Here is an 11061-nt window from a genome sequence, read left to right as displayed (position 1 = left end):
TTGTTACTTTCACTTTCAAATCTATCCCATGATGAATCAGCACAGCAGTAGCTAAATGCTATACCATTTCTGCCTGCTGGGGGGACAGTTTAATTATGATTCCCTTCTATATTTACCGAAATAAGCTACAGACCATAAGCTTACAGTCAGGAGGATGAGCTGTGATCTCCTCTATTATAACTGTGTGATCATAATCAGTAACTGTGATCAGAGTGTCTGTGTGCCCATCTAAGATGCTTATATGGTAGGATTCAAGCAGCAGCAAAATACAGACTGAGAAACTGACTGGTTACAGATAGCATAAACTCAAATGGATCTGAGCTGCTCAGAATTGAGATCACATGACCATCTGAGGAAAGGAATAACTCATAGAGATGAGCGAGCGTAGTAGTGCCTTATGCGAGTACCTGCCCGCTCGTCTCTAAAGATTCGGGTGCCAGCGGGGGAGAGCGATGAGTTGCGGGAGTGAGCAGGAAGTATCGTGTGATTACGCGTCGCTGCCCACCGCCGGCCGCGTCATTGCCCAATGCGGGTGCATCAGACGCTGTACTGCGCATGCACCCCGGCTCACTGGACGAGACTCAAGCGGCAGATCCGGAGAGGTGAGTATGGGGTATTTTGGGGCACCGTGACAGACTCTGCTGCGATATTCCACTGGCGAACTCTATCACGGCCGTGGGCATCAGGCCTTAGTGTTCACACCCTCTTATACTTCATTATTAACCAATCACATTTAACCTCCTGATAGATAGTAGTCAGCACTCCGCTGCCATTATTCACAGGGATTCTGATCCCCCCATATATAAAGTTCGACTCTTCTAGGAGATTTTCCTGACATTTTCTTAGTTGGTCGGTAAAGAGCTTACAGCACATTAAAGGGGTCTGATTGTTGGAAGGTGTCAGTCAGGAGAAGGGGCCAAGACATCTCCAAGGCATTACATGTGAAGACGGTCATCAAGAAGTGGATTACATTTGGCACAACAGTGACATTGCCAGGAACTGGACATCCCTTAAAAAATGATAAAAAGACCAGAATTAAATTGGAGGCTTCCAAGAGGCCGACAGCAACACTAAAGGAGCTGCAGGAGTTTCTGACAAGTCCTGGTTGTGTAGTCATGTGACAACAATCTCCTGTATTCTTCATATGTCTGGGCTGTGGGGGAGAGGGGTAAGACGGAAGCCATTTCTAACAAAGAAGAACATCCAAGCCCAGATATGTCCATCACGTCTGCCAGGAGTCTGTGGGAGAACCTGTTATGTCTGATGACCCGAGGGAGAACCTGTTGACCATAATTGCAAAGGTACGTTTGGCACATTGCCAGAAGAACACAAGACCCGCAGTGAAGATGATGGAGGCTTCTGGGAATTAGCTCCACCCCCATCCCGCCTCCCCTCATTGCAAATAGGGCAGAGGGGCGGAGACGGGGTGGAGAGTTGGTGGAGAGGGGGCGGGAGCTCAGAGCACTGCTTCTAGCTCTTCCAGCCTCCTCCTCCTGCAGAGAGAGACGCTGTATATCGGCCGACGTGAAAACCCAACCGATATACGGTCATCTGAATAAGCCCTTAAAGAAAAAATCTAGCACTAAAGAAATTTTATTTAACCTCTTAATGTCCAGGCTGTTTTGTACCTTAATGACCAGACACTTTTTAGGGATTTTACCCATGTGGCGGTTTTACTGCCGTATTTTGTTTCCTTTAGCTACCAAAATTACTTTTGCTACGTTTTTTTCCTGTGACATATAGGGCGATTTTTTAAATATCATTTTCACTGACTTTTTAAAAAGTTTTTTTAGTTTTATTGGGGGTAAAATGCTAAAAAAAGATTTTTCTAACATTTATAGTTATTTTTTTTTCTTTAGTATATTTACGCTAAAATAAAGTTTAGGAATGGGTTCCTCTATTTGTTTCGGACGTTTTGATATATTGTATGTATGGTTTTGGGTTACAAGGCGCATACGGCTATTGCTTTGGTTGGCCTTGGCTTTGTGTTATTTTCTTTCTTATGTATATATTGTGGTTTTATTCTGTAATTCTTATTTACTGATGTATGTAATTATGTTTTTTACTATCTATGCCCCCCATGACATCATATCAGACCACTTTTCCACTGTAGCTGGGGCATCCATAGGAGCCCCAGTTACAGGGGGAAACAACCCCTGTAGTGACATTATGTAGTGACATTAGTCACTGGCAGAGCTGGTGAGGGTCTAGTATGACCCTCCAACTCTGCTGTAGCAGGGAAATCTGGCGGTCACATGATCCCCCGACTCCCGCAGTGGAAGACACCCTTCCATTCTCACTTTCAGTACACAGTGCTCATTGAGCACTGTGTACTCGGGGAAGGAAAAGGCAGAAAGGGTTAAATACCCCTCCTGCCTTCTCCTCTGGGTTATCAGCTGTCACTAACAGCTGATAACCAGTCCTGCCTCTGATTGCTTCGGTGGGGTTTTAAGTTTAGGACCAGGTGCCATATATTTACCGTGCCTGGTCCTTAATGGGTTAAGCTGGTCTTATTAAAAAGTGCTCATTAAGACACGCACACCTTTTAAAGGGGTTGTCCAGTTGTAAACTATTGATGGCCTATCGTTTCATCCCGGCAGCAACTTTTTACAGCCATCTGTTTAAGCCCTAAGAAAGTTGTATTAATTATAGAAAAAAAATTAAAAGTGATGAAAAGTGTAAAAAAACTTTTTTCCATCTTGATGATAAAAAAAAAAAATCAAAACAAAACCCCTAAAAACATATCTGGCATCACGGCATCCATCAATGTAATGCCTTATTTTCCCCGCACAGTGAATGTCTTCAGAAAAAAAAATATACAAAGCCAAATTTACATAATACAAGAAATGTACCCAAAAATGTTACCAATAAAAACTCTTCATGCAAAAAACACGACTTCCTGTGGGCCACGTCGACGGAAAAATAAAAAAGTTTTGAAAAGTAGAGCTGAAAATTGCCCAAGGATCTTCGAGTCCTACGGTGCAAAATAAGCCGTGTTAGGCTCCCTGTCCACGGGCGTTGCGGTATCCGGCGGGAGCCGCCGCCGGGGAACAGGAGCCGCAGACGAATCTCCGCTAGTCAGCCTAATCTAATAGGCTGACCGTGGAGAAACGGGGCAATTCACAGCATCATGCAAATTGCCCGCCGCAAGCGGAGAATCGCAATGACTCTCCTTGTGGACAGGGGGCCGGCGCTTACCATAGCAACACTATGAAAAGCTTCCAACAGAGTGAAATCAGGACGGGGCCTTACTTAGGGGTTAATAGAACTATAATAAACATTATTCAAAAAGTTCAATGTAGAATAATATTCTAGACGATGAAGAAAGAAATGACCGGAAGCCGTATAACCCGGCGAATACCTTAGTGCTTCCGATTAGGGTCTAGACTAGAGATGAGCGAGTATACTCGCTAAGGCACATTACTCGAGTGAGTAGTGCCTTAACCGAGTATCTCCCCGCTCGTCTCTAAAGATTTGGGGCCGGTGGGGGGCGGGGAGCGGCGGGGGAGAGCGGAGAGGAACGGAGGGGAGCTCTCTCTCTCCCTCTCTCCCCCCCGCTCCCCGCTGCAACTCACCTGTCACCCACGCCGGCAGCCGAATCTTTAGAGACGAACGGGGAGATACTCGGCTAAGGCACTACTCGCTCGAGTAATGTGCCTTAGCGAGTATACTCGCTCATCTCTAGTCTAGATGAACGCACAAACCAACTTTTATCTGGATTTATCTTCAGATCAACAATGGCGCATAAATCCTGTTATTACTTTCCACCTCCAGATTCTGCGATCGTATGACCACTACTATTGGGCGCTATTAGTCCGCCCCGCAGATAATTCGACACATCTTTATAACGAGATGGTCCAATTACCGGCTTAGCCAGCGACATTTATGCAAAAAAATGATCCCGTCCGAGCGTGCTGCGAGCTTCTCCCGCGAACTTGGGCCTGAATTAATGATGTAATGATTTCCCTTGTGTAAGCAATGTTGCTGGCAGCAGCCAGGAAGGTCAGGCCGTCCATGAATATATGATGCACCAATTACAATAGATAAACACATTACTCGCTATTTAATAAAGGCGAACAAACACCATCAACGGCTGCGACGGCGGCCATGGTTATATGGAACCTTTTACATGGAGCATCCATCGGGGGGCAGATGCCCAACAGCCATCACACCAATAATGGTACCAGTGCCTTAACACGGGAGTATCGCTCGGTGAATGGAGGCGGAGCGGTCGGAAACCGTTTGGCCTGACCGCCTCCATTCACTGAGCGATACTCCCATAAACAGGTGATTGGTGTTTGATTTTTTTCATTCGTTGTTCATTCGCTGTCGCCATTTACGCTAAACGATTATTGTTCAGATTCCCAGATCCAGTGAGAATCACATTGATGATCAGCCCGTATAAAGGGATTTTTAGGGCGGCTTTAGACGAGCGTGTGCGCAGCTCCGCACGCTCCAGTACAACGCATTCAGGCCGGCTGCATACGACCGGGTTGGATTTTCCATGTGGGAGCCCGTAGTGGAATCTGACCCTGTGCCCAGCTGGCATCCGCACGTGCCTGCCTTTTCTGTACCTTCTCCGTACTGCGGATGGTCCACACGGTGAGCTGTCGGACATGCGCAGTACAGATTTTTGCTTTAACCGCGTCATCGCCTAGCGATAGCACGGAATCCGCAACCTTTCCGCAATGTCATTGTGGAAGGGCTGCGCATCGGAAGGCTTCCATTGAATTTGATGGAAGCCATCTGCGCAAAAATAGAACAGGCTGCAATTTTTCCTCCACGAGCGGAAACTGCTATTGATTTCCACTCGTCTACAGGGATAAAATGCTTTTCCGTAGCATGCTATGGGCGGTATTTGCTGTGGAATGCGGAGAAGGACGCCCACTCTGGATTCGGCAATGCAAATCTGTCCGTGTGCAGCCGGCCCTACGCCATGAACCAGGTTGATTTGCGCACGTATCAGTGTATAGTACCATACTTTTTGCGCCTTCGAGGTCAGATCATATGTACTTGCCAAACCTTCCCACCCCTATTCTACATGGCTCTTCAGCCTAATGAGGTCTAGATGTGTTCTGTGCAGCGTATTGCACGTTTTTGGTGTATTTGCGCACCTCCCGTATGGGGGCCTTCGCTGCGGAATACGCAGAAGTGCAAGTCCTGTTTTATTGCTTGTGCAAAACACGTCAATGAGAGCGAACCCATCGACATCAATGAGTTCTATTCTCTGTGCATTGCAGGCATATATTTTACGTGTACGACAACGCATGCAAATACATCCGTCTGAAGAAGCTCCAAGAATCAAACGGTTGTATAGGGATGTGTTCAAAGCAAAGCGGACTCCCTTAAGAAAACTAAACGTTCCCAGTGCCCGCTCCAGTGATCTAAGAGGGCCAGGCTGTGTCGTAATGTACCCAATGACACTGTGCATCGGTAGTTTAAGGCATTACACACTGCTCTGAATGGCCAGTACTGTGCATGTGAGCAGCCATAGCCAATCAAAAAGCAGTATGCAATGCAGGAACACCAATGAATATCCTGAAGATGGAAGATATTAAAGCAACCCTTCGGTCCTAGGAGAAAATTTGTCCAGGAAAAGAAAGGGGATGGGGGGGGGGGGGGGGCATCCTTTTCCGGATTATACTGTCACCGATCTGCTTGTTCCTCGGACCCCTCTTTATACATCCAAGATGGCTGCAGCAAATCTTGGACTTTGAATTCTTAGACTACTTGATGCACACTGAACACTGGTGGTGCATCAGTAGTCTAAGACATTGCGTGCCTCCCTGATTGGCATATGAGCAGCGAAACAAAAAGCAGTATGCAGTGGCCGAAAATGATGAACCCCCTATCAACCCTCTTACACTATGACAATTGGTACAAGTGGATGAGATGGATAATGAAAAAGAAGATGGGAGTGAACTGGAATTGGGGAGCAGAAGCAAAATGGGAACAAGTAAGAAAATTGGAAAGATATATTGTATCACTTGTATCTATGCTCATAGTAAAACCCAACAGTGCTGAGGAAGAGGCCTTGTGCCTCGAAACATGCCTTGTTGCTGGCATATATCACAATAAAAGAGAATTAGGATGTAACTTTTTTGTCTTTGTGCTTCTTTTCTGGAAGGTTGCCCTATATACCAGTTTGTTCTCAGTCAATATACAGTGTTGCCCCACTTAGAGAGAGCCGTCACGTTCCATCCTCTCGCCCCCACAGTCCTAGCAAAGTTTTTGGACCTTTGGGTATCATGACAGAGTTGCTCTACCATTGTCTTTCTCTTCATTGTATCACACCTATTGGAAGGTGCTGTATACCTCAGTGTCTGACAAGGTTGGACATTGCCACATTCATTGATAGGGAAGCTGCCTTTCAAAAGTCGCCGCTGAAAAGGCATTATAGCATCTCCTATTTGCATAGAAATTGTGCCGAAATAACAAAATGCCGTATCAAGTGCTTTCATAAAGTTGTGAAGTATTCCGAGAAGCCTGCGCTACTCCACAGAAACGTTTCATTTAATTCTGTAGCGTCATTACAGAACAAATACATTTTGTGAATATGTGAAAAGATTGAACTTGAGGCTTCCACAAAGGCATAGCATGTTCAGTATAATACATGTCACTCCACGCATTGAAATGCTGAAATTGTACTAATTGTAAGAGAATGCCGCCGAAAATGTTCTCTTTGAGTTATTTTTCTACAGTTATATGTAAATGGTTCAATCTAATTACTACCCCCAACCAAGGATAGGTAACGGGGAGGAGAGAGCTGCAATATTCCTATTACAGGAGGCTTTGCACTTGATCTGTGCCTCGATGCAAACAACTTTCAGGAGACCTCAGAAGACCTGTTTGAAGGGTTCTTAAGTAGAGATGAGCGAGCATACTCGCTAAGGGCAATTACTCAAGTGAGCATTGCCCTTAGCGAGTACCTGCCCGCTCAAGATAAAAGGTTCGGCTGCCGGCGCTGGTGACAGGTGAGTTGCGGCAGTGAGCAGGGGAGAGTGGGGGGGAGAGGGAGAGAGATCTCCCCTCCGTTCCTCCCCGCTCTCCCCCGCCGCTCCCTGCCCGCCACTAACAGCTGAACCTTTTCTCTCGAGCGGGCAGGTACTCGCTAAGGACAATGCTCAATCTAGTAATTGTCCTTAGCGAGTATGCTCGCTCATCTCTATTCTTAAGAGATGCTATCCTACAGTCCCTCCATGATAATACAATCTTTGTAAAGAACATTGCACTTCTAGACAGAGTTGTCATTTTGCTGCAAAACTCAGCATTCAGTTCCATCTCAGGTAGATATTCAAATGATTATAGAGTGGTGGGGTGATTCCATGAACAGTCTTGCCTAAAAGTGGCCTATAAGAGGCTCTTGGAGGCTCCTTGCGTGTAGTGACCTCTTCTCCCGCTTGTGTAGAGCTTGTTGACCACTCGACGCCTCTACGATGCAGAGAAGAGATTTCACCCCATTACCAGAGTCTGAGAGGGGCTCAATATTGGGATGCAAGAAGCTAGATGGCTGTATCAAGGAATTTCCCACCACCTGGGACATTCTGACCAGACTGTAAGAACGTATTGGGACTAGTGGATGTGTGCGGGCACACAAGGCAACCAGGCTCAGGACACCATTGACAGACCACCAGTAGAGAGGATGGTCTGATTGACTGACAAGCACCAGCAGCTCCAACTGTTTCATTGTCCACCATCCAGAGACAGGTAGCATCATTATTACAGGACCTTATGTCTGTAGGAACCATTTCCAGGTCTTAGATAGAAGGACATTTGGTCCCACCACAACCACCATCACCTCCATTCGTGGTAGTGTCATGAACGATGACACTAGAGTATTATGGAGTTCAACCAGGTTGTCTTTCGTGACTAATTTAGGTTTAGTTTGGGTACGGAGGATGACCGTGTTTGTGTCTGGAAACCTCAGGGTGAGCGCCTCACTCCTGCCTTTGCTGTGAAGACTACCCCCACTGCTGGTGTGATGGTCTATAAATGGCATATAAAAAGGCCGTGTGTGCAAAAAAGTACATTTCTATGCGCCGATACACAGGCAAATCAACCTCATTCACTGCGCAAATATGTTGCACTGAGGTGATCGCTGTTCATCACTGTGTGTATGGAGCTAACAGAAGATGGGAGCTCCCTCAGTGACGTCATCAGCCCTCCACCACGAAACCGAGTAGGGCTGATGGGTCGCTATAGCTTTCTGCATAAATCAACAGTGATATTACACTGCAGTACAGAAGTACTACATTGTATTGTCTAAGTGATCATAAGGTCACAAGTTCAAGTCCCTTAAAGGGAAAAAAAATCACTTACAGTGGAGCAGCTTTGGTGAATCTCCCCCTGCCAGTACTGACCAGAAATTAGGTGACCACTGCAGCCAATTAGTGGCTGCAGCATCACCTAACATTCTCCTGGCATCACCAGTCATATCCTGGGCACCATGATGCCAAGGATAAGAAGTTGCTGTCTCTGATTGGCCGCAGCAGTCACTTGACTTCCGGCCAGTGTTTGCAGTGAGAGACGCACCGGAGCTGCTCCGCTGCACCCAAGAGGCAGAACAGAGGTTAGTATTAGAGATGAGCGAACGTACTCGGTAAGGCCGATTTCGCAATCGAGCACCGCGATTTTCGAGTACTTCACTACTCGGGTGAAAAGATTCGGGGGGCGCCGTGGGTGAGGGGGGGTTGCAGAGGGGAGTGGGGGGGGGGAGGGAGAGAGAGAGGGCTCCCCCCTGTTCCGCACTGCTACCCCCCGCTCCACCATGTCACACCCCGCCCCCCAGCGACCCCCGAATCTTTTCACCCGAGTAGTGAAGTACTCGAAAATCGTGGTGCTCGATTGCGAAATCGGCCTTACCGAGTACGTTCGCTCATCTCTAGTTAGTATCTATTATTTTGTTATTTTATAGCATGCCTGGGCATTGTGCTCGGACGACCCCTTTAAGGGGTTGAAAGACATACCGTTAACGAGAAATATCTTGACTGCACGCTGTTCTATTCCCATTTCTCTTGCTTTCTTATGCCGCCAGCTATATCTGTGCAGTTCCTAATAAGAGTTAAGATCTGCCTAAATCTGGATACCTTCCAATGTCGCCTCGTGTCGGTAGGAGTTTATGTCTATTATACCAATTTAGTTAAATTTCTTGCAAAAATTGTGACATTATTAGACATAACAATCCGTCCAATGTGCGCACTACGTGCAGAAAGCTCGGCGTCTCCACATAAATTGCACAATTTCCCATATGTTATTTTCATTACTAACAGCTTTAGAAATGCTTTCAGGATCTTAATGGAAGACTTTTATATAATGACATTTCCATTGCTTAAAACTTATATCCAACTACATATGCAGGAAGTGCAAAAATACTAAGTTCTCTTCATGCTGATTGTCTGTTGTGAAAGAAGTACGGAGCCGAAAGGAACTTGTGCACCGAGCCAAACTGGGATGAATTGGATGCCTCCTATTGACCCACTGTGATGACTGGAGGTGGGGTGTAAAGTTCGGAATAGGTACGGAGGATCGGTCCCTGGAAGCGTCGGGTCAAAAGGCTTCCTTGGATAAATTGGGCTATCGGTGGAAAGTCTTGGATACCACAAGCCAGATACCACAAGCCAGATACCACAAGCCAGATACCACCAGCCAGATACCACAAGCCACTCACAGTGCCAAGACATCAACTGCGCTCCAAGGGCTGATGTTACATATGGGATAGGGCATTAAAAAACTTACATTATTCTTTAGCCCCCCCTATAAAATCAGCGTGGTGCCTCAGTCCGTTCTGTGCCACCTCTCTGCACCCGTGCCTCTCATATCTTCCCTGCACACAATACAATACGCAAATTTCACTCCTTCAAATGAGAAGATGGAATCTTGTGGCAGAAAAGCACCAAATTCCGAAGCCAAAATATGAACTATTTGGTGGTGATTTTAGTGCAGATTCATTGTGGATTTTTTCAGTGCGGAAAACCCACAAAGAGTCCACAAATACCGTATACCCTAGGGGGATGTTCAAGCGGCGGAGTCCATCATGTTAGAGGATCCGTAGCAGATTTCTCTCTTTCAATTGACGTCTGCTGCAGATCCGCATCAAAATCTGCACACAATCTTCACCAATCATGTGGACTTTGGTGCAGAGTTCAGACCCCGTATTTGAGGTGGTGGCTGCACTGAAAACTCGCATCACATGTCCATTTCCGTGCTGGTTTTGTGCATATTTTTTTCTGCAGCATCTGGACAAGGTTTTGAAAATCCATGGTAAGTCCACCCCATGTGATCTGCGTACAGAATGCCATATACTACCGCGTTTCCCCGAAAATAAGACAGTGTCTTATATTAATTTTTGTTCAAAAAAGTTTAACTTTTTTACATGTATAGCTGCCTGGACACTATTTAAATTGACTTTTTTAATTAACTGTTAGCAGGGCTTAATTTTGGAGTAGGGCTTATATTTCAAGCATCCTCAAAAAGCCTGAAAAAGCATTCTGCATCCTCAAAAATTCTGGAAAATCATGCTATGTCTTATTTTCAGGGAAACAGGGTACATGCATATGAGGAACGGACTTAGCTGCTGTGCTGATATTATAGGAGCAACTAATGTGTGATGTGAGTAGTTTAGTATCCTATACAACATGAAAAATCATTTCTTGGAATGCAATTGACGTCCTCTTGGGACAATTGACTTTTATCATATAGAATAAGTGACAGAAGTTTTGTTTGCGGGGGTCTCATTGCTAAGATTTTCTTCTCATTTATGTGCCGCCCCCTAAATGCCGCCGCCCTAGGCACTTGCCTCCGGGTGCCTGGTGGCCAAGGCGGCCCTGCTTATATCTGAGGGCAGAATGTACCAGTGCAGCAGAATGTACCAGAGCAGTGCAGGGTCACTTTCTTGGTGAAGGTGCTGTATTTTCAAAAAAATTCTGTGTTTCTGTGCTGCAGACTTAAAGGGGTTGTCCCGCGCCGAAACTGTTTTTTTTTTTTTTCAATAGGCCCCCTGTTCGGCGCGAGACAAACCCAATGCATGTGTTAAAAAAAAAAAACGTTTAGTACTTACCCGAA

This window comes from Eleutherodactylus coqui, chromosome 4 (assembly GCF_035609145.1).
Source record: "Eleutherodactylus coqui strain aEleCoq1 chromosome 4, aEleCoq1.hap1, whole genome shotgun sequence".
Taxonomy (NCBI): Eukaryota; Metazoa; Chordata; class Amphibia; order Anura; family Eleutherodactylidae; genus Eleutherodactylus; species Eleutherodactylus coqui.
Note: the sequence above shows the minus strand (reverse complement) of the source record.